Genomic DNA, 19122 nt, shown 5'->3' on the forward strand with positions numbered 1-19122 from the left:
ATAGAACCCCACCAAGAGGAGGAGGAGGAGGGCCACAAAGGAATGAAGGGAGAATAGAAGGAGTAAGGTTGAATGTGCCACCTTTCAAGGGGAGGAGTGATCTGAAGCTTACTTGGAGTGGGAGCTCAAAATTGAGCATGTATTTTCTTGCAATAACTATAGTGAGGAGCAAAAGGTAAGGCTTGCAGCAACTGAATTTTCTGATTATGCTTTAATTTGGTGGAACAAGTTGCAAAGACAGAGGATTAGAGATGAGGAGCCTTTGGTGGACACTTGGGGTGAGATGAAAAGGGTCATGAGGAAGCAGTATGTACCTTCTAGCTTCCATAGGGACTTACAATTGAAACTACAAAGACTTTCTCAAGGAAGCAAGGGAGTAGATGAGTATTACAAGGAGATGGAGATTCTTATCATCCAAGCAAAAATTGAAGAAGATCCTGAGGTAACTATGGCACGTTTCCTTAATGGATTAAATCATGATATTAGAGATGTTGTTGAGTTGCAGGAGTTTGTGGAGATGGAGGATCTATTGCATAAAGCCATACAGGTAGAACAACAAATTAAAAGAAAAAGTACAACAAGAAAGAGTTCTACCAATTTCAATTCTTCAAACTGGAAAGATAGAGTAAAGAAAGAAGGTGTTGCCTTCTATAGCAATTCAGTGCTTTCTAATGAAGGAAAAATTGTTCAAAAGAAACCTGAACATCCACCAAAGAGGACTAGAGAAGTGAAATGTTTTAAATGTTTGGGCATGGGACATTATGCCTATGAGTGTCCCACAAAGAAGACCGTTCTTCTTAAGGATAATGGGGAGTACACAAGCGATTCTGATGATGATGATGGAGAGGTAGAAGAGAGTGATGGTGAGTTGAAACCTAATGTAGGAGAGTTATACATGATTAGAAGGATGTTGGGAAGTCAAGTCAAGGCCGAGGATGCATCTCAAAGGGAGAATATTTTTCATACAAGATGTTCAGTTAATGGTAATATATGTTTGGTAATCATTGATGGAGGAAGTTATACCAATGTGGTGAGTTCAAGATTAGTGTCAAAAATGAACATGGACACTAAACCACATCCTAGGCCATACAAACTTCATTGGTTTAGTGAAGGAGAAGAAGTCCAAGTGAAACAGCAAGCTGAAGTCTCTTTCACCATTGGGAAATATGAAGATAAGATCTTATGTGATGCGGTTCCCATGGAGACTAGCCATATTCTTTTGGGAAGACCGTGGCAGTATGACATTAAAGCCATTCATGGTGGTTTCACTAACAAAATCTCTTTCATGTATCAAGATAAAAAAGTGGTCCTCAAACCCTTGTCTCCTAAAGAGGTGTGTGAGGATCAAATAAAAATGAGAGAAAAGTTAGCAAATGAGAGAAAGAGTGAAACACTTGAAAGGAAAAAGAAAAAGAGTGAAACACTTGACAGGAAAATGAGAGAAAATGAAACATTTGAGGGTAAGCTCGTTTATTTAGCAAGAGAAAGAGAGGTAAGGAGGGTGCTTTGCGTAAGACAGCCCCTCTACTTATTGTTTTGTCAAAATCAAATTTCAAATTCTGACCAATTTGGCAAATTTGAATTGCCCTCTAGTATTGAGTCCCTTTTGCAGGATTATAAAGATGTGTTTCCAGCAAGTGTCCCGGATGGTTTGCCACCTTTGAGAGGAATTGAGCATCACATTGATCTCATTCCGGGAGCTGCTTTGCCCAATAGGCCAGCTTATAGGAGCAACCCACAAGAGACCAAAGAGATTGAAAAACAAGTTACTGAACTCATGAGTAAAGGTTGGGTGAGGGATAGCATGAGTCCATGTGCTGTACCTATGATTTTGGTGCCCAAAAAGGATGGCTCATGGAGGATGTGTTCTGATTGTAGAGCAATAAACAACATCACCATCAAGTATAGGCATCCAATTCCAAGGTTAGATGATCTTCTTGATGAACTTTATGGTGCATGTGTGTTTTCTAAAATTGATCTTAGAAGTGGCTATAATCAGATTAGGATTAGAGAATGTGATGAATGGAAAACTGCTTTTAAAACTAAATATGGATTGTATGAGTGGTTGGTTATGCTCTTTGATTTGAAAAATGCACCTAGTACTTTTATGCGGTTAAAGAACCATGTTTTAAGAGAGTTTATTGGTAAATTGGTTGTGGTGTACTTTGATGATATTCTGATCTATAGCACCAGTCTTGAGTTGCATGTTGAGCATTTGCAATCTATTTTGGTTGTTCTTAGAAAAGAAAAATTGTATGCCAATTTGGAAAAATGCATCTTTTATTCTGATCATGTGGTGTTTTTGGGTTTTGTTGTGAGTGCTAAAGGTGTACAAGTTGATGCGGAAAAGGTCAAGGCCATCCAAGAATGGCCTACACCTAAGACTGTTAGTAAGGTGAGGGGTTTTCACGGTTTAGCAAGTTTTTACAGGAGATTTGTTAAGGATTTTAGTACCCTGGCTGCACCTCTAAATGAAATTGTTAAAAAGAATGTGGGTTTTAAATGGGGAGAGAAACAAGAGGAGCCCTTTGCTTCCCTCAAGCATAAGCTAACTAATGCACCTATTCTTGCCATGCCTAATTTTGCAAAATCTTTTGAAATTGAGTGTGATGCATCAAATGTGGGTATTGGGGCTATTTTGCTGAAGTTTATTATACAAAGTGTTTAACTGAAGGACATCCATGTTTAGTTGCATTCGGTTACGGAAGCGAAAACAATGTTGTGAGCTATAGATTGGTGGAGAAACTCCAGATACCAGCAACCTTTCATCTGGATCAAGCATGGATCAAATTCAGTACATGGCAATGTGTGAAAGAAGTATTATGTGATATTGCTCCCATGGACTCTTGTCATCTTCTTTTGGGATGGGCATGGCTTCGTTTTAAAACACTCCATCTTGATGAACGTTCCCTTTATTTGAGGCATGAGGGACATCAAATGAAGTATAAATTTATGACACCAAGACAAGTCAGTAAGGATCAACGTAGGCTGAAGGAGAAAAGAGAAAAAGATAGAATAGAAAAAGAAGTAATATAAACTGCAGAAGGAAGGGAAAATAAAGAAAAAGAAATGGAAATACAGAAAGTTTACTCGTCAATGTTTTTCCTTCTATAGTTTGTGATGTCATTTTACAGGAACAATAGGATAAGCCTGTGAATGAAACACACCAACTTCCATGTTTAAAAAGGAAGCTTGTTCATAGTGATTTATTATGCATTTGGTCCGTCGATAAGAAGCAAATTCGTCAAACATAATGCATGGAATTATTTATTGTTACATATCAAGGTGGGGTACAGTTGCCAAGAAATGTTATCGATGGATTGCAACCATTGGAAAGTAACAAATATCAAGTTGAATTTCATCCTGGAAGAAGAGAATTAGATTCATCTTGTGAAAAAATAAAGTCCTTCACAAGACATAATAAAATTACATTAAAACTAGTGTCTTAAGATTCGGGACAAATCTTCTCGAAGAAGGAGGGTATGATGTGAATTGCATATGGGTCAAATGGAGGATGACTAATGCACCGTGTTGATGTAGTTTCTTTTATTTAAATAAGGGCCCAATGCTTTGTAAAATTGGCTGACCAAATTGTGTTTATGCTTAACCACTTAATGGGCTTTAGTTTTGCTTTATCTTCAAGTTGAAATAAGGATCCATATGCCAACTTAGGAACCAACCTTTAGAAGATTAAAAAGACCTTTTCTCAAAGTTTGTGGATGACTTTTGGTAGCCTTAAATTCAGTTACAATCAAGCATTAAGTAGCGGATCGTAATTAGTTTGAGTGGATCATTAATTAATAGCTTTAAGCAGGTTGTAATTGAAATTTATGTCTTTTACAATTTTGATGGTTAAAGCTCCTATATAAGTTGAACCATTTTCATCAATGAAGGCAAGCTGAGTTTTATTGAGAAAATAGACGAGTTTTATCTCATCTATCTTAGTGAGAGTGATTCTCCTAAGTTCTTGAGTGATTCAAGAATCCATGAGTTTAATCAAAGGTCCTTTATCTCTTTGTGTGTTTCAACTCTTAGGCTTATGTTCCATTCTTGGAAGTGTGATGTCTATCAATTTCTGTTCCATCTTCTTTTATGTTTCCATTTTCTCATTTTAAATAATTTCTCAAATTTCTTGCTCGTTAGCATTCCAACATTGATAGATCAGTCAAACGAATCGAACCTTGTGGATTCACATCATTTGGTATTCAGAGGTTGGTTTTCTAGATTTCGAACAAGAAAGGAAGTTTATTATACAAAGTGTTTAACTGAAGGACATCCATGTTTAGTTGCATTCGGTTACGGAAGCGAAAACAATGTTGTGAGCTATAGATTGGTGGAGAAACTCCAGATACCAGCAACCTTTCATCTGGATCAAGCATGGATCAAATTCAGTACATGGCAATGTGTGAAAGAAGTATTATGTGATATTGCTCCCATGGACTCTTGTCATCTTCTTTTGGGATGGGCATGGCTTCGTTTTAAAACACTCCATCTTGATGAACGTTCCCTTTATTTGAGGCATGAGGGACATCAAATGAAGTATAAATTTATGACACCAAGACAAGTCAGTAAGGATCAACGTAGGCTGAAGGAGAAAAGAGAAAAAGATAGAATAGAAAAAGAAGTAATATAAACTGTAGAAGGAAGGCAAAAAAAAAAGAAAAAGAAATGGAACTAAAGAAAGTTTATTCGTCAATGTTTTTCCTTCTATAGTTTGTGAAGTCATTTTACAGGAACAAAAGAATAAGCATGTGAATGAAACACACCAACTTCCATGTTTAAAAAGGAAGCTTGTTCATAGTGATTTATTATGCATTTGGTCCGTCGATACTAAGCAAATTTGTCAAACACAATGCATGGAATTATTTATTGTTACATATCAAGGTGGGGTACTGTTGCAAAGAAATGTTATCGACAGATTGCAACCATTGGAAAGTAACAAATATCAAGTTGAATTTGATCTTGGAAGAAAAGAATTAGTTTCAACTTGTGAAAAAATAAAGTCCTTCACAAGATCATAATAAACTTACATTAAAACTAGTGTCTTAAGATTCGGAACAAATCTTCTCAAAGAAGGAGGGTATGATGTGAATTGCATATGGGTCAAATGGAGGATGACTAATGCGCCGTGTTGATGCAGTTTCTTTTATTTAAATAAGGCTCCAATGCTTTGGAAAATTGGCTGACCAAATTGTGTTTGTGCTTAACCAATTAATGGGCTTTAGTTTTGCTTTATCTTGAAGTTGAAATAAGGGTCCATATGCCAACTTAAGAACCAACCTTTAGAAGATTAAAAGGACCTTTTCTCAAAGTTTGTGGATGACTTTTGGTAGCCTTAAATTCAGTTACAATCAAGCATTAAGTAGCGGATCGTAATTAGTTTGAGTGGATCATTAATTAATAGCTTTAAGCGGGTTGTAATTGAAATTTATGTGTCTTTTATAATTTTGATGGTTAAAGCTCCTATATAAGTTGAACCATTTTCATCAATGAAGGCAAGCTGAGTTTTATTGAGAAAATAGACGAGTTTTATCTCATCTATCTTAGTGAGTGTGATTCTCCTAAGTTCTTGAGTGATTCAAGAATCCATGAGTTTAATCAAAGGTCCTTTATCTCTTTGTGTGTTTCAACTCTTAGGCTTATGTTCCATTCTTGAAAGTGTGATGTCTATCAATTTCCGTTCCATCTTCTTTTATGTTTCCATTTTCTCGTTTTAAATAATTTCTCAAATTTCTTGCATGTTAGCATTTAACCAATGATAGATCAGTCAAACGAATCGAACCCTGTTCTTTCACATCATTTGGTATTCAGAGCCTGGCTATCTAGATTTTGAATAGGAGAGGAAGTTTATTATACAAAGTGTTTAACCGAAGGCCATCCATGTTTAGTTGCATTCGATTACGGAAGCGAAAACAATGTTCTGAGCCAAAGATTGGTGGAGAAACTCCAGTTACCAGTAACCTTTCATCCGGATCAAGCATGGACTATATTCAGTACATGGCAATGTGTGAAAGAAGTATTATGTGATATTGCTCCCATGGACTCTTGTCATCTTCTTTTGGGATGGGCATGGCTTCGTTTTAAAACACTCCATCTTGATGAACGTTCCCTTTATTTGAGGCATGAGGGACATCAAATGACGTATAAATTTATGACACCAAGACAAGTCAGTAAGGATCAACGTAGGCTGAAGGAGAAAACAGAAAAAGAAAGAATAGAAAAAGAAGTAATATAAACTGCAGAAGGAAGGCAAAAAAAAAGAAAAAGAAATGGAACTAGAGAAAGTTTATTCGTCAATGTTTTTCCTTTTATAGTTTGTGAAGTCATTTTACAGGAACAAAATGATAAGCATGTGAATGAAACACACCAACTTCCATGTTTAAAAAGGAAGCTTGTTCATAGTGATTTATTATGCATTTGGTCCATCGATACTAAGCAAATTCGTCAAACACAATGCATGAAATTATTTATTGTTACATATCAAGGTGGGGTACTGTTGCCAAGAAATGTTATGGACGGATTGCAACCATTGGAAAGTAACAAATATCAAGTTGAATTTGATCCTGGATGAGAAGAATTAGTTTCAACTTGTGAAAAAATAAAGACCTTAACAAGATCATAATAAACTTACATTAAAACTGGTGTCTTAAGATTCGGGACAAATCTTCTTAAAGAAGGAGGGTATGATGTGAATTGCATATGGCTCAAATGGAGGATGACTAATGCGTCGTGTTGATGCAGTTTCTTTTATTTAAATAAGGGCCCAATGCTTTGGAAAATTGGCTGACCAAATTGTGTTTGTGCTTAACCAATTAATGGGCTTTAGTTTTGCTTTATCTTGAAGTTGAAATAAGGGTCCATATGCCAACTTAAGAACCAACCGTTGGAAGATTAAAAGGACCTTTTCTCAAAGTTTGTGGATGACTTTTGGTAGCTTTAAATTCAGTTACAATCAAGCATTAAGTAGCGGATTGTAATTAGTTTGAGTGGATCATTAATTAATAGCTTTAAGCGTGTTGTAATTGAAATTTATGTGTCTTTTATAATTTTGGTGGTTAAAGCTCCTATATAAGTTGAACCATTTTCATCAATGAAGGCAAGCTGAGTTTTGTTGAGAAAATAGACGAGTTTTATCTCATCTATCTTAGTGAGAGTGATTCTCCTAAGTTCTTGAATGATTTAAGAATCCATGAGTTTAATCAAAGGTCCTTTATCTCTTTGTGTGTTTCAACTCTTAGGCTTATCTTCCATTCTTGGAAGTGTGATGTCTATCAATTCTCGTTCCATCTTCTTTTATGTTTCCATTTTCTCATTTTAAATAATTTCTCAAATTTCTTGCATGTTAGCATTTAACCAATGATAGATCAGTCAAACGAATCGAACCCTGTGGATTCACATCATTTGGTATTCAGAGCCTGGCTATCTAGATTTTGAATAGGAAAGGAAGTTTATTATACAAAGTGTTTAACCGAAGGCCATCCATGTTTAGTTGCATTCAATTACGGAAGCGAAAACAATGTTCTGAGCCAAAGATTGGTGGAGAAACTCCAATTACCAGTAACCTTTCATGCGGATCAAGCATGGACTATATTCAGTACATGGCAATGTGTGAAAGAAGTATTATGTGATATTGCTCCCATGGACTCTTGTCATCTTCTTTTGGGATGGGCATGGCTTCGTTTTAAAATACACCATCTTGATGAACGTTCCCTTTATTTGAGGCATGAGGGACATCAAACGAAGTAGAAATTTATGACACCAAGACAAGTCAGTAAGGATCAACGTAGGTTGAAGGAGAAAACAGAAAAAAAGTAATATAAACTGCAGATGGAAGGGAAAATAAAGAAAAAGAAATGGAACTAGAGAAAGTTTATTCGTCAATGTTTTTCCTTCTATAGTTTGTGATGCCATTTTAAAGGAACAAAAGGATAAGCATGTGAATGAAACACAACAACTTCCATGTTTAAAAAGGAAGCTTGTTGATAGTGATTTATTATGCATTTGGTCCGTCGATAAGAAGCAAATTTGTCAAACACATTGCATTCGATTATTTATTGTTACATATCAAGTTGGGGTACTGTTGCCAATAAATGTTATCGACGGATTGCAACCATTGGAAAGTAACAAATATCAAGTTGAATTTGATCCTGGAAGAAAAGAATTAGTTTCAACTTGTGAAAAAATAAACTCCTTCACAAGATCATAATAAACTTACATTAAAACTAGTGTCTTAAGATTCGGAACAAATCTTCTCAAAGAAGGAGGGTATGATGTGAATTGCATATGGGTCAAATGGAGGATGACTAATGCGCTGTGTTGAAGCAGTTTCTTTTATTTAAATAAAGGCCCAATGCTTTGTAAAATTGGCTGACCAAATTGTGTTTGTGCTTAACCAATTAATGGGCTTTAGTTTTGCTTTATCTTGAAGTTGAAATAAGGGTTCGTATGCCAACTTAAGAACCAACCTTTGGAAGATCAAGAGGACCTTTACTCAAAGTTTGTGGATGACTTTTGGTAGCCTTAAATTCAGTTACAATCAAGAATTAAGTAGCAGATCGTTATTAGCTTGAGTGGATCATTAATTAATAGCTTTAAGCGGGTTGTAATTGAAATTTATGTGTCGTTTGTAATTCTGATGGTTAAAGCTCCTATATAAGTTGAACCATTTTCATCAATGAAGGAAAGCTGAGTTTTATTGAGAAAATAAACGAGTTTTATCTCATCTATCTTAGTGAGAGTGATTCTCCTAAGTTCTTGAGTGATTCAAGAATCCATGAGTTTAATCAAAGGTCCTTTATCCATTTAGGTGTTTCAACTCTTAGGCTTATCTTCCATTCTTGGAAGTGTGATGTCTATCAATTTCCGTTCCATCTTCTTTTATGTTTCCATTTTCTCGTTTTAAATAATTTCTCAAATTTCTTCCTCGTTAGCATTCCAACAATGATAGATCAGTCAAACGAATAGAACCCTGTGGATTCACATCATTTGGTATTCAGAGCCTGGCTATCTACATTTGGAATAGGAAAGGAAGTTCATTATACAAAGTGTTTAACCGCAGGACATCCATGTTTAGTTGCATTCGATTACGGAAGCGAAAACATTGTTGTGAGCCATAGATTAGTGGAGAAACTCCAATTACCAGTAACCTTTCATGCGGATCAAGCATGGACTATATTCAGTACATGGCAATGTGTGAAAGAAGTATTATGTGATATTGCTCCCATGGACTCTTGTCATCTTCTTTTGGGATGGGCATGGCTTCGTTTTAAAATACTCCATCTTGATGAACGTTCCCTTTATTTGAGGCATGAGGGACATCAAACGAAGTAGAAATTTATGACACCAAGACAAGTCAGTAAGGATCAACGTAGGTTGAAGGAGAAAACAGAAAAAAAGTAATATAAACTGCAGATGGAAGGGAAAATAAAGAAAAAGAAATGGAACTAGAGAAAGTTTATTCGTCAATGTTTTTCCTTCTATAGTTTGTGATGCCATTTTAAAGGAACAAAAGGATAAGCATGTGAATGAAACACAACAACTTCCATGTTTAAAAAGGAAGCTTGTTGATAGTGATTTATTATGCATTTGGTCCGTCGATAAGAAGCAAATTTGTCAAACACATTCCATTCGATTATTTATTGTTACATATCAAGTTGGGGTACTGTTGCCAATAAATGTTATCGACGGATTGCAACCATTGGAAAGTAACAAATATCAAGTTGAATTTGATCCTGGAAGAAAAGAATTAGTTTCAACTTGTGAAAAAATAAACTCCTTCACAAGATCATAATAAACTTACATTAAAACTAGTGTCTTAAGATTCGGAACAAATCTTCTCAAAGAAGGAGGGTATGATGTGAATTGCATATGGGTCAAATGGAGGATGACTAATGCGCCGTGTTGAAGCAGTTTCTTTTATTTAAATAAAGGCCCAATGCTTTGTAAAATTGGCTGACCAAATTGTGTTTGTGCTTAACCAATTAATGGGCTTTAGTTTTGCTTTATCTTGAAGTTGAAATAAGGGTTCGTATACCAACTTAAGAACCAACCTTTGGAAGATCAAGAGGACCTTTACTCAAAGTTTGTGGATGACTTTTGGTAGCCTTAAATTCAGTTACAATCAAGAATTAAGTAGCAGATCGTTATTAGCTTGAGTGGATCATTAATTAATAGCTTTAAGCGGGTTGTAATTGAAATTTATGTGTCGTTTGTAATTCTGATGGTTAAAGCTCCTATATAAGTTGAACCATTTTCATCAATGAAGGAAAGCTGAGTTTTATTGAGAAAATAAACGAGTTTTATCTCATCTATCTTAGTGAGAGTGATTCTCCTAAGTTCTTGAGTGATTCAAGAATCCATGAGTTTAATCAAAGGTCCTTTATCCATTTAGGTGTTTCAACTCTTAGGCTTATCTTCCATTCTTGGAAGTGTGATGTCTATCAATTTCCGTTCCATCTTCTTTTATGTTTCCATTTTCTCGTTTTAAATAATTTCTCAAATTTCTTCCTCGTTAGCATTCCAACAATGATAGATCAGTCAAACGAATAGAACCCTGTGGATTCACATCATTTGGTATTCAGAGTCTGGCTATCTACATTTGGAATAGGAAAGGAAGTTCATTATACAAAGTGTTTAACCGCAGGACATCCATGTTTAGTTGCATTCGATTACGGAAGCGAAAACATTGTTGTGAGCCATAGATTAGTGGAGAAACTCCAATTACCAGCAACCTTTCATCTTGATCAAGCATGGATCCAATTTAGTACGTGGCAATGTGTGAGAGAAGTATTATGTGATATTGCTCCTGTGGACTCTTGTCAACTTCTTTCGGGATACGCATGGCTTCGTTTTAAAACACTCCATCTTGATGAGTGTTCCCTTTATTAGAGGCATGAGGGACATCAAATGAAGTATAAATTTATGACACCAAGACAAGTCAGTAAGAATCAACGTAGGCTGAAGGTGAAAACAGAAAAAGAAATAATATAAACTGCAAAAGGAAGGCAAAAAAAAGAAAAAGAAATGGAACTAGAGAAAGTTTATTTGTCAATGTTTTTCCTTCTACAGTTTGGGAAGTCATTTTACAGGAACAAAAGGATAAGCATGTGAATGAAACACACCAACTTCCATGTTTAAAAAGGAAGCTTGTTCATAGTGATTTATTATGCATTTGGTCCGTCGATACTAAGCTAATTCGTCAAACACAATGCATTCAATTATTTATTGTTACATATCAAGGTGGGGTACTGTTGCCAAGAAATGTTATCGACGAATTGCAACCATTGGAAAGTAACAAATATCAAGTTGAATTTGATCCTGGAAGAAGAGAATTAGTTTCAACTTGTGAAAAAATAAACTCCTTCACAAGATCATAATAAACTTACATTAAAACTTGTGTCTTAAGATTCGGGACAAATATTCTCGAAGCAGGAGGGTATGATGTGAATTGCATATGGGTCAAATGGAGGATGACTAATGCGCCATGTTGATGCAGTTTCTTTTATTTAAATAAGGGCCCAATGCTTTGTAAAATTGGCTGACCAAATTGTTTTTGTGCTTAACCAATTAATGGGCTTTAGTTTTGCTTTATTTTGAAGTTGAAATAAGGGTCCATATGCCAACTTAAGAACCAACCTTTGGAAGATGAAGAGGACCTTTCCTCAAAGTTTGTGGATGACTTTTGGTAGCCTTAAATTCAGCTACACTCAAGCATTAAGTAGCGGATCGTTAGTAGCTTGAGTGGATCATTAATTAATAGCTTTAAGCGGGTTGTAATTGAAATTTATGTGTCTTTTGTAATTTTGATGGTTAAAGCTCCTATATAAGTTGAACCATTTTCATCATAGAAGGCAAGCTGAGTTTTATTGAGAAAATAAACAAGTTTTATCTCATCTATCTTAGTGAGAGTGATTCTCCTAAGTTCTTTAGTGATTCAAGAATCCATGAGTTTAATCAAAGGTCCTTTATCCCTTTGTGTGTCTCAACTGTTAGTCTTATCTTCCATTCTTGGAAGTGTGATGTCTATCAATTTCTGTTCCATCTTCTTTTATGTTTCCATTTTCTCGTTTTAAATAATTTCTCAAGTTTCTTGCTCGTTAGCATTCCAACAATGATAGATCAGTCAAACGAATCGAACCGTGTGGATTCACATCATTTGGTATTCAGAGCCTGGTTATCTAGATTTGGAATAGGAAAGGAAGTTTATTATACAAAGTGTTTAACCGAAGGACATCCATGTTTAGTTGCATTCGATTACGGAAGCGAAAACAATGTTGTGAGCCATAGATTGGTGGAGAAACTCCAATTACCAGCAACCTTTCATCTGGATCAAGCATGGATCAAATTCAGTACATGGCAATGTGTGAAAGAAGTATTATGTGATATTGCTCCCATGGACTCTTGTCATATTCTTTTGGGATGGGCATGACTTCGTTTTAAAACACTCCATCTTGATGAACCTTCCCTTTATTTGAGGCCTGAGGGACATCAAATGAAGTATAAATTTATGACACCAAGACAAGTCAGTAAGGATCAACGTAGGCTGAAGGAGAAAACAGAAAAAGAAAGAATAGAAAAAGAAGTAATATAAACTGCAGAAGGAATGCAAAAAAAAAAAGAAATGGAACTAGAGAAAGTTTATTCGTCAATGTTTTTCCTTCTATAGTTTGTGAAGTCATTTTACAGGAACAAAAGGATAAGCATGTGAATGAAACACACCAACTTCCATGTTTAAAAAGGAAGCTTGTTCATAGTGATTTATTATCCATTTGGTCCGTCGATACTAAGCAAATTCGTCAAACACAATGCATTCAATTCTTTATTGTTACATATCAAGGTGGGGTCCTGTTGCCAAGAAATGTTATCGACGGATTGCAACCATTGGAAAGTAACAAATATCAAGTTGAATTTGATCCAGGAAGAAAAGAATTAGTTTCAACTTGTGAAAAAATAAAGTCCTTCACAAGATCATAATAAACTTACATTAAAACTAGTGCCTTAAGATTCGGGACAAATCTTCTCAAAGAAGGAGGGTATGATGTGAATTGCATATGGGTCAAATGGAGGATGACTAATGCGCCGTGTTGATGCAGTTTCTTTTATTTAAACTGCATAAGGAAGGCACAAAAAAAGAAAAAGAAATGGAACTAGAGAAAGTTTATTTCGTCAATGTTTTTCCTTCTATAGTTTGTGAAGTCATTATACAGGAACAAAAGGATAAGCATGTGAATGAAACACCCCAACTTCCAAGTTTAAAAAGGAAGCTTGTTCATACTCTTTTATTATGCATTTGGTACGTCGATACTAAGCAAATTCGTCAAACACAATGCATTCAATTATTTATTGTTACATATAGAGGTTGGGTACTGTTCCCAAGAAATGTTATCGACAGATTGCAACCATTGGAAAGTAACAAATATCAAGTTGAATGTGATCTTGGAAGAAGAGAATTAGTTTCAACTTGTGAAAAAATGAAGTCCTTCACACGATCATAATAAACTTACAATAAAACTAGTGTCTTAAGATTCGGGACAAATCTTGTCGAAGAAGGAGGGTATGATGTGAATTGCATATGGGTCAAACGGAGGATGACTAATGCGTCGTGTTGATGCAGTTTCTTTTATTTAAATAAGGGCCCAATGCTTTGTAAAATTGGCTGACCAAATTGTGTTTGTGCTAAACCAATTAATGGGCTTTAGTTTTGCTTTATCTTGAAGTTGAAATAAAGGTCCATATGCCAACTTAAGAACCAACCTTTGGAAGATTAAGAGGACCTTTGCTCAAAGTTTGTGGATGACTTTTGGTAGCCTTAAATTCAGTTACAATCAAGCATTAAGTAGCGGATCGTTATTAGCTTGAGTGGATCATTAATTAATAGCTTTAAGCGGGTTGTAATTGAAATTTATGTGTCTTTTGTAATTTTGATGGTTAAAGCTCCTATATAAGTTGAACCATTTTCATCAATGAATGCAAGCTGAGTGTGATTCTCCTAAGTTATTGAGAAAATAAACGAGTTTTATCTCATCTATCTTAGTGAGTGTGATTCTCCTAAGTTCTTGAGTGATTCAAGAATCCATGAGTTTAATCAAAGGTCCTTTATCTCTTTGTGTGTTTCAACTATTAGTCTTATCTTCCATTCTTGGAAGTGTGATGTCTATCAATTTCTGTTCCATCTTCTTTTATGTTTCCATTTTCTCGTTTTAAATAATTTCTCAAATTTCTTGCTCGTTAGCATTCCAACAATGATAGATCAGTTAAACGAATCGAACCCTGTGGATTCACATCATTTGGTTTTTGATGGTTAAAGCTCCTATATAAGTTGAACCATTTTCATCAATGAATGCAAGCTGAGTGTGATTCTCTTAAGTTATTGAGAAAATAAACGAGTTTTATCTCATCTATCTTAGTGAGTGTGATTCTCCTAAGTTCTTGAGTGATTCAAGAATCCATGAGTTTAATCAAAGGTCCTTTATCTCTTTGTGTGTTTCAACTATTAGGCTTATCTTCGATTCTTGGAAGTGTGATGTCTATCAATTTCCGTTCCATCTTCTTTTATGTTTCCATTTTCTCGTTTTAAATAATTTCTCAAATTTCTTGCTCGTTAGCATTCCAACAATGATAGATCAGTCAAACGAATCGAACCTTGTGGATTCACATCATTTGGTACTCAGAGCCTGATTATCTAGATTTGGAATAGGAAGGAAGTTTATTATACAAAGTGTTTAACCGAAGGACATCCATGTTTAGTTGCATTCGATTACGGAAACGAAAACAATGTTGTGAGCCATAGATTGGTGGAGAAACTCCAATTACCAGCAACCTTTCATCTTGATCAAGCATGGATAAAATTCAGTACATGGCAATGTGTGAAAGAAGTATTATGTGATATTGCTCCCATGGACTCTTGTCATCTTCTTTTGGGATGGGCATGGCTTCGTTTTAAAACACTCCATCTTGATGAACGTTCCCTTTATTTGAGGCATGAGGGACATCAAATGAAGTATAAATTTATGACACCAAGACAAGTCAGTAAGGATCAACGTAGGCTTAGGGAGAAAATAGAAAAAGAAAGAATAGAAAAAGAAGTAATATAAACTGCAGAAGGAATTCAAAAAAAAGAAAAAGAAATGGAACTAGAGAAAGTTTATTCGTCAATGTTTTTCCTTTTATAGTTTGTGAAGTCATTTTACAGGAACAAAAGGATAAGCATGTGAATGAAACACACCAACTTCCATGCTTAAAAAGGAAGCTTGTTCATAGTGATTTATTATGCATTTGGTCCGTCGAACCTAAGCAAATTCGTCAAACACAATGCATGGAATTATTTATTGTTACATATCAAGGTGGAGTACTGTTGCCAAGAAATGTTATGGACGGATTGTAACCATTGGAAAGTAACAAATATCAAGTTGAATTTGATCCTGGAAGAAAAGAATTAGTTTCAACTTGTGAAATAATAAAGTCCTTCACAGGAGCATAATAAACTTACATTAAAACTAGTGTCTTAAGATTCGGGACAAATCTTCTCGAAGAAGGAGGGTATGATGTGAATTGCATATGGGTCAAATGGAGGATGACTAATGCGCCGTGTTGATGCAGTTTCTTTTATTTAAATAAGGGCCCAATGCTTTGTAAAATTGGCTGACCAAATTGTGTTTGTGCTTAACCAATTAATGGGCTTTAGTTCTGCTTTATCTTGAAGTTGAAATAAGGGTCCATATGCCAACTTAAGAACCAACCTTTGGAAGATTAAGAGGACCTTTGCTCAAAGTTTGTGGATGACTTTTGGTATCCTTAAATTCAGTTACAATCAAGCATTAAGTAGCAGATCGCTATTAGCTTGAGTGGATAATTAATTAATAGCTTTAAACGGGTTGTAATTGAAATTATGTGTCGTTTGTAATTCTGATGGTTAAAGCTCCTATATAAGTTGAACCATTTTCATCATTGAAGGCAAGCTGAGTTTATTGAGAAAATAAAAGAGTTTTATCTCATCTATTTTAGTGAGAGAGATTCTCCTAAGTTCTTGAGTGATTCAAGAATCCATGAGTTTAATCAAAGGTCCTTTATCTCTTTGTGTGTCTCAACTCTTAGGCTTATCTTCCATTCTTGGAAGTGTGATGTCTATCAATTTCCGTTCCATCTTCTTTTATCTTTCCATTTTCTCGTTTTAAATAATTTCTCAAATTTCTTGCTCGTTAGCATTCCAAAAATGATAGACCAGTCAAACGAATCGAACCGTGTGGATTCACGTGATTTTGTATTAAGAGCCTGGCTATCTAGATTTGGAATAGGAAAGGAAGTTTATTATACAGAGTGTTTAACCGAAGGACATCCATGTTTAGTTGCGTTCGATTACGGAAGTGAAAACATTGTTGTGAGCCATAGATTAGTGGAGAAACTCCAATTACCAGCAACCTTTCATCTGCATCAACCATGGATCAAATTCAGTACATGGCAATGTGTGAAAGAAGTATTATGTGATATTGCTCTAATGGACCCTTGTCATCTTCTTTTGGGATGGGCATGGCTTCGTTTTAAAACACTCCATCTTGATGAACGTTCCGTTTGTTTGAGGCATGAGGGATGTAACATCCCGTCAGGATATTACTAATTTATAAATAAATAGATGGAATAAATAAAATAGCATATTTAATAATATCTCATTTTCCCAAAACGCGGGAAAATTTAAAACTTTATTATATGGCGAATAAAGTATACAACGTTAATTACAAAACTAAAATCCACAATATTATCAAGTCACCCATCAGGGTTTACAATTGTTTTCAAGAACAAATAAATACATATAAAAGTTTCCCAAGACAATCCCCTCTCTGCGGCTAAGCTGCACCAGAGTCACCTGCATCACCAACATCTGCTCCCGTGTACAGCGTACACGATCATCGCCACACACACGCAGATAGGGTGAGATTAGCAGATAAAATCACATATACAAAACTATAAACATATATATATATATCAACATGCATACATATCACAGCACTTAACTTAACTTTCCATATTGCCCTATAATTTTCTTTTCCACAATCCGATTCCCAATACGTTTATTCGTGTTCTACCTCGTCTGATGATTTCTTCAAGGTGACTTGCTGCCATACCTATCGGCCACAACCGATAGAGCACGTGCGGGAAAACATGCTACGGATCATACACCGCAACGCCAGGTAGATTTCCCATATACGAACAAAGCCCGTATCGTCTCAAGACTACCAAACTCGTCAGCCAACAACTAAGGAGGGCAATCTGTCCAGACCCATCCGTACTGGCCACAACCAGCACACTCATACCGGCAACACTCGTCAACCCGAGCTACAACTCAAGAGATGCTATTCCGAGCCACAACTCAAGGAATACCACGTGCTTAACCCTTATCCCGAGCCACAACTCAAGGGATACGTTCCGAGCCACAACTCAAGGAACTCCAGCAATCTCACCTTTAAAGCATCACTAGACACACTATAGATCACAAATTCACAAGGAAAACTCAAAGCTGCAGCAGTATAGATCGCCTGGCAGGGGACACGTGCCGCCAAGCGTTGCCAGCTCCCAGATCGCCTGGCAGAATAATTCACACCACTAGGCGCCTCCCGGCAATGAACCCACAGATTCCACCGTAACCGCCTAGCGGATCCACCTTCACCGTCAAGCGGAATTCATGCCAGACCCCACTAACGCGGTTGCTATTGCCTGCACCACTTTACAATTTATTTCATCCCATTAAAACAAAACCCGTACCTATTCATAGTTTAATCCGACCCCAATTCAAACATTGGTAATTGCTATCTCCAACACATGTGTTTGCCAATTAAAACATTTCTATACGTTTAACTCTATTACATTGTATCACTTGTTATTATTATACCATTATTAGTACCAACACAAGGCTTTCGGAACTTCCAGTTTGCTCAATCATTGTTGATCTCCAAAATCAAGTAATCCATCTTTCTATAATATTCGTACCAATTTACTGCACAACTTTTCATACTGAAATTTCCTTTTAAAGAAAAGTGGTTGGTTAATAACAAAATCAATACCTATTAAAAACAGAATCCTGACCTTCTTATGCATTTCGCTTTCTGGACTTGCACCATTTCAATTTATATTAAAACCTTACCCTATACCACGGTCCCTAGCCTAAATTGCCATTCCAAGCACTTTATCATATGCCAAAATCATTCCTTTTCTTACTTTATATATATATAGTTTTCTAACTTCTCACGTAAACTCTTCCTAAGCCAATTTAATGATATAAAGGTATTTACTAGTGATTCCAAAATATATATATATATATATATAAAAGATTTTATACAATTGACACCTAATAAATCTTTTCCCGTAACATAATATGATAATTTCATACTAATTATATGTAAATATATACCCTGCCATTCAATACATGATATAATATTCTATATCTATCTATATATAGATTCCAGCCTTGTTCACGTGTGAATTTTTTTTTTGTTTCCAATCCAATATCCTCCCTCTTAAAATTCCATCCAGAACTCACATAACATTTGGTCCATTTTATGTTTTCACCACAACCGTAGATGAAATAGTCATATGATTCCCCCAACATACACCAAGCTATAATAATCTCAGGGAAAAGTGAACAAACTACTTGATTCACATGGGTCCTTGCAATTGGGTCTCGGTCCCACCAGTACACAAAGAATATTTGGTTCATATGGCCTTGGCTTTAATAAAAATAAACGCATGGTTGCAGAGAAATGAAATGAAGAAAGGAGGAACGAACTTATGGTCGTCCCTCAAATCGGTTGCACGTAAAATCAAGCCTGACGAAACTCATGATTCGTGACTCTGCATACGAAGGGAAAACTATGCACACTCAACCCGAGTTATCTCCAACAGAAGAACCTATCATTGTACTGTGATTACGTTAACCTCACAGATGCAGATTTCCTACATCTCAACCATCGCGAACGAGGCTACCCTCATTCCCAAAAGGTGTTCACATAGATATTCCCCTAAGAATATCTCAAGTACAGCAAGCAAAGAAAAATGAAGAAATAATAGTGCATACATATCACAGATGGTTCGAAGCAGAAAAACCAGAAACAAGACAACCTTATTCATAAACCT

Source organism: Vigna unguiculata, unplaced genomic scaffold (assembly GCF_004118075.2).
Source record: "Vigna unguiculata cultivar IT97K-499-35 unplaced genomic scaffold, ASM411807v1 contig_183, whole genome shotgun sequence".
In the NCBI taxonomy this organism is placed as follows: Eukaryota; Viridiplantae; Streptophyta; class Magnoliopsida; order Fabales; family Fabaceae; genus Vigna; species Vigna unguiculata.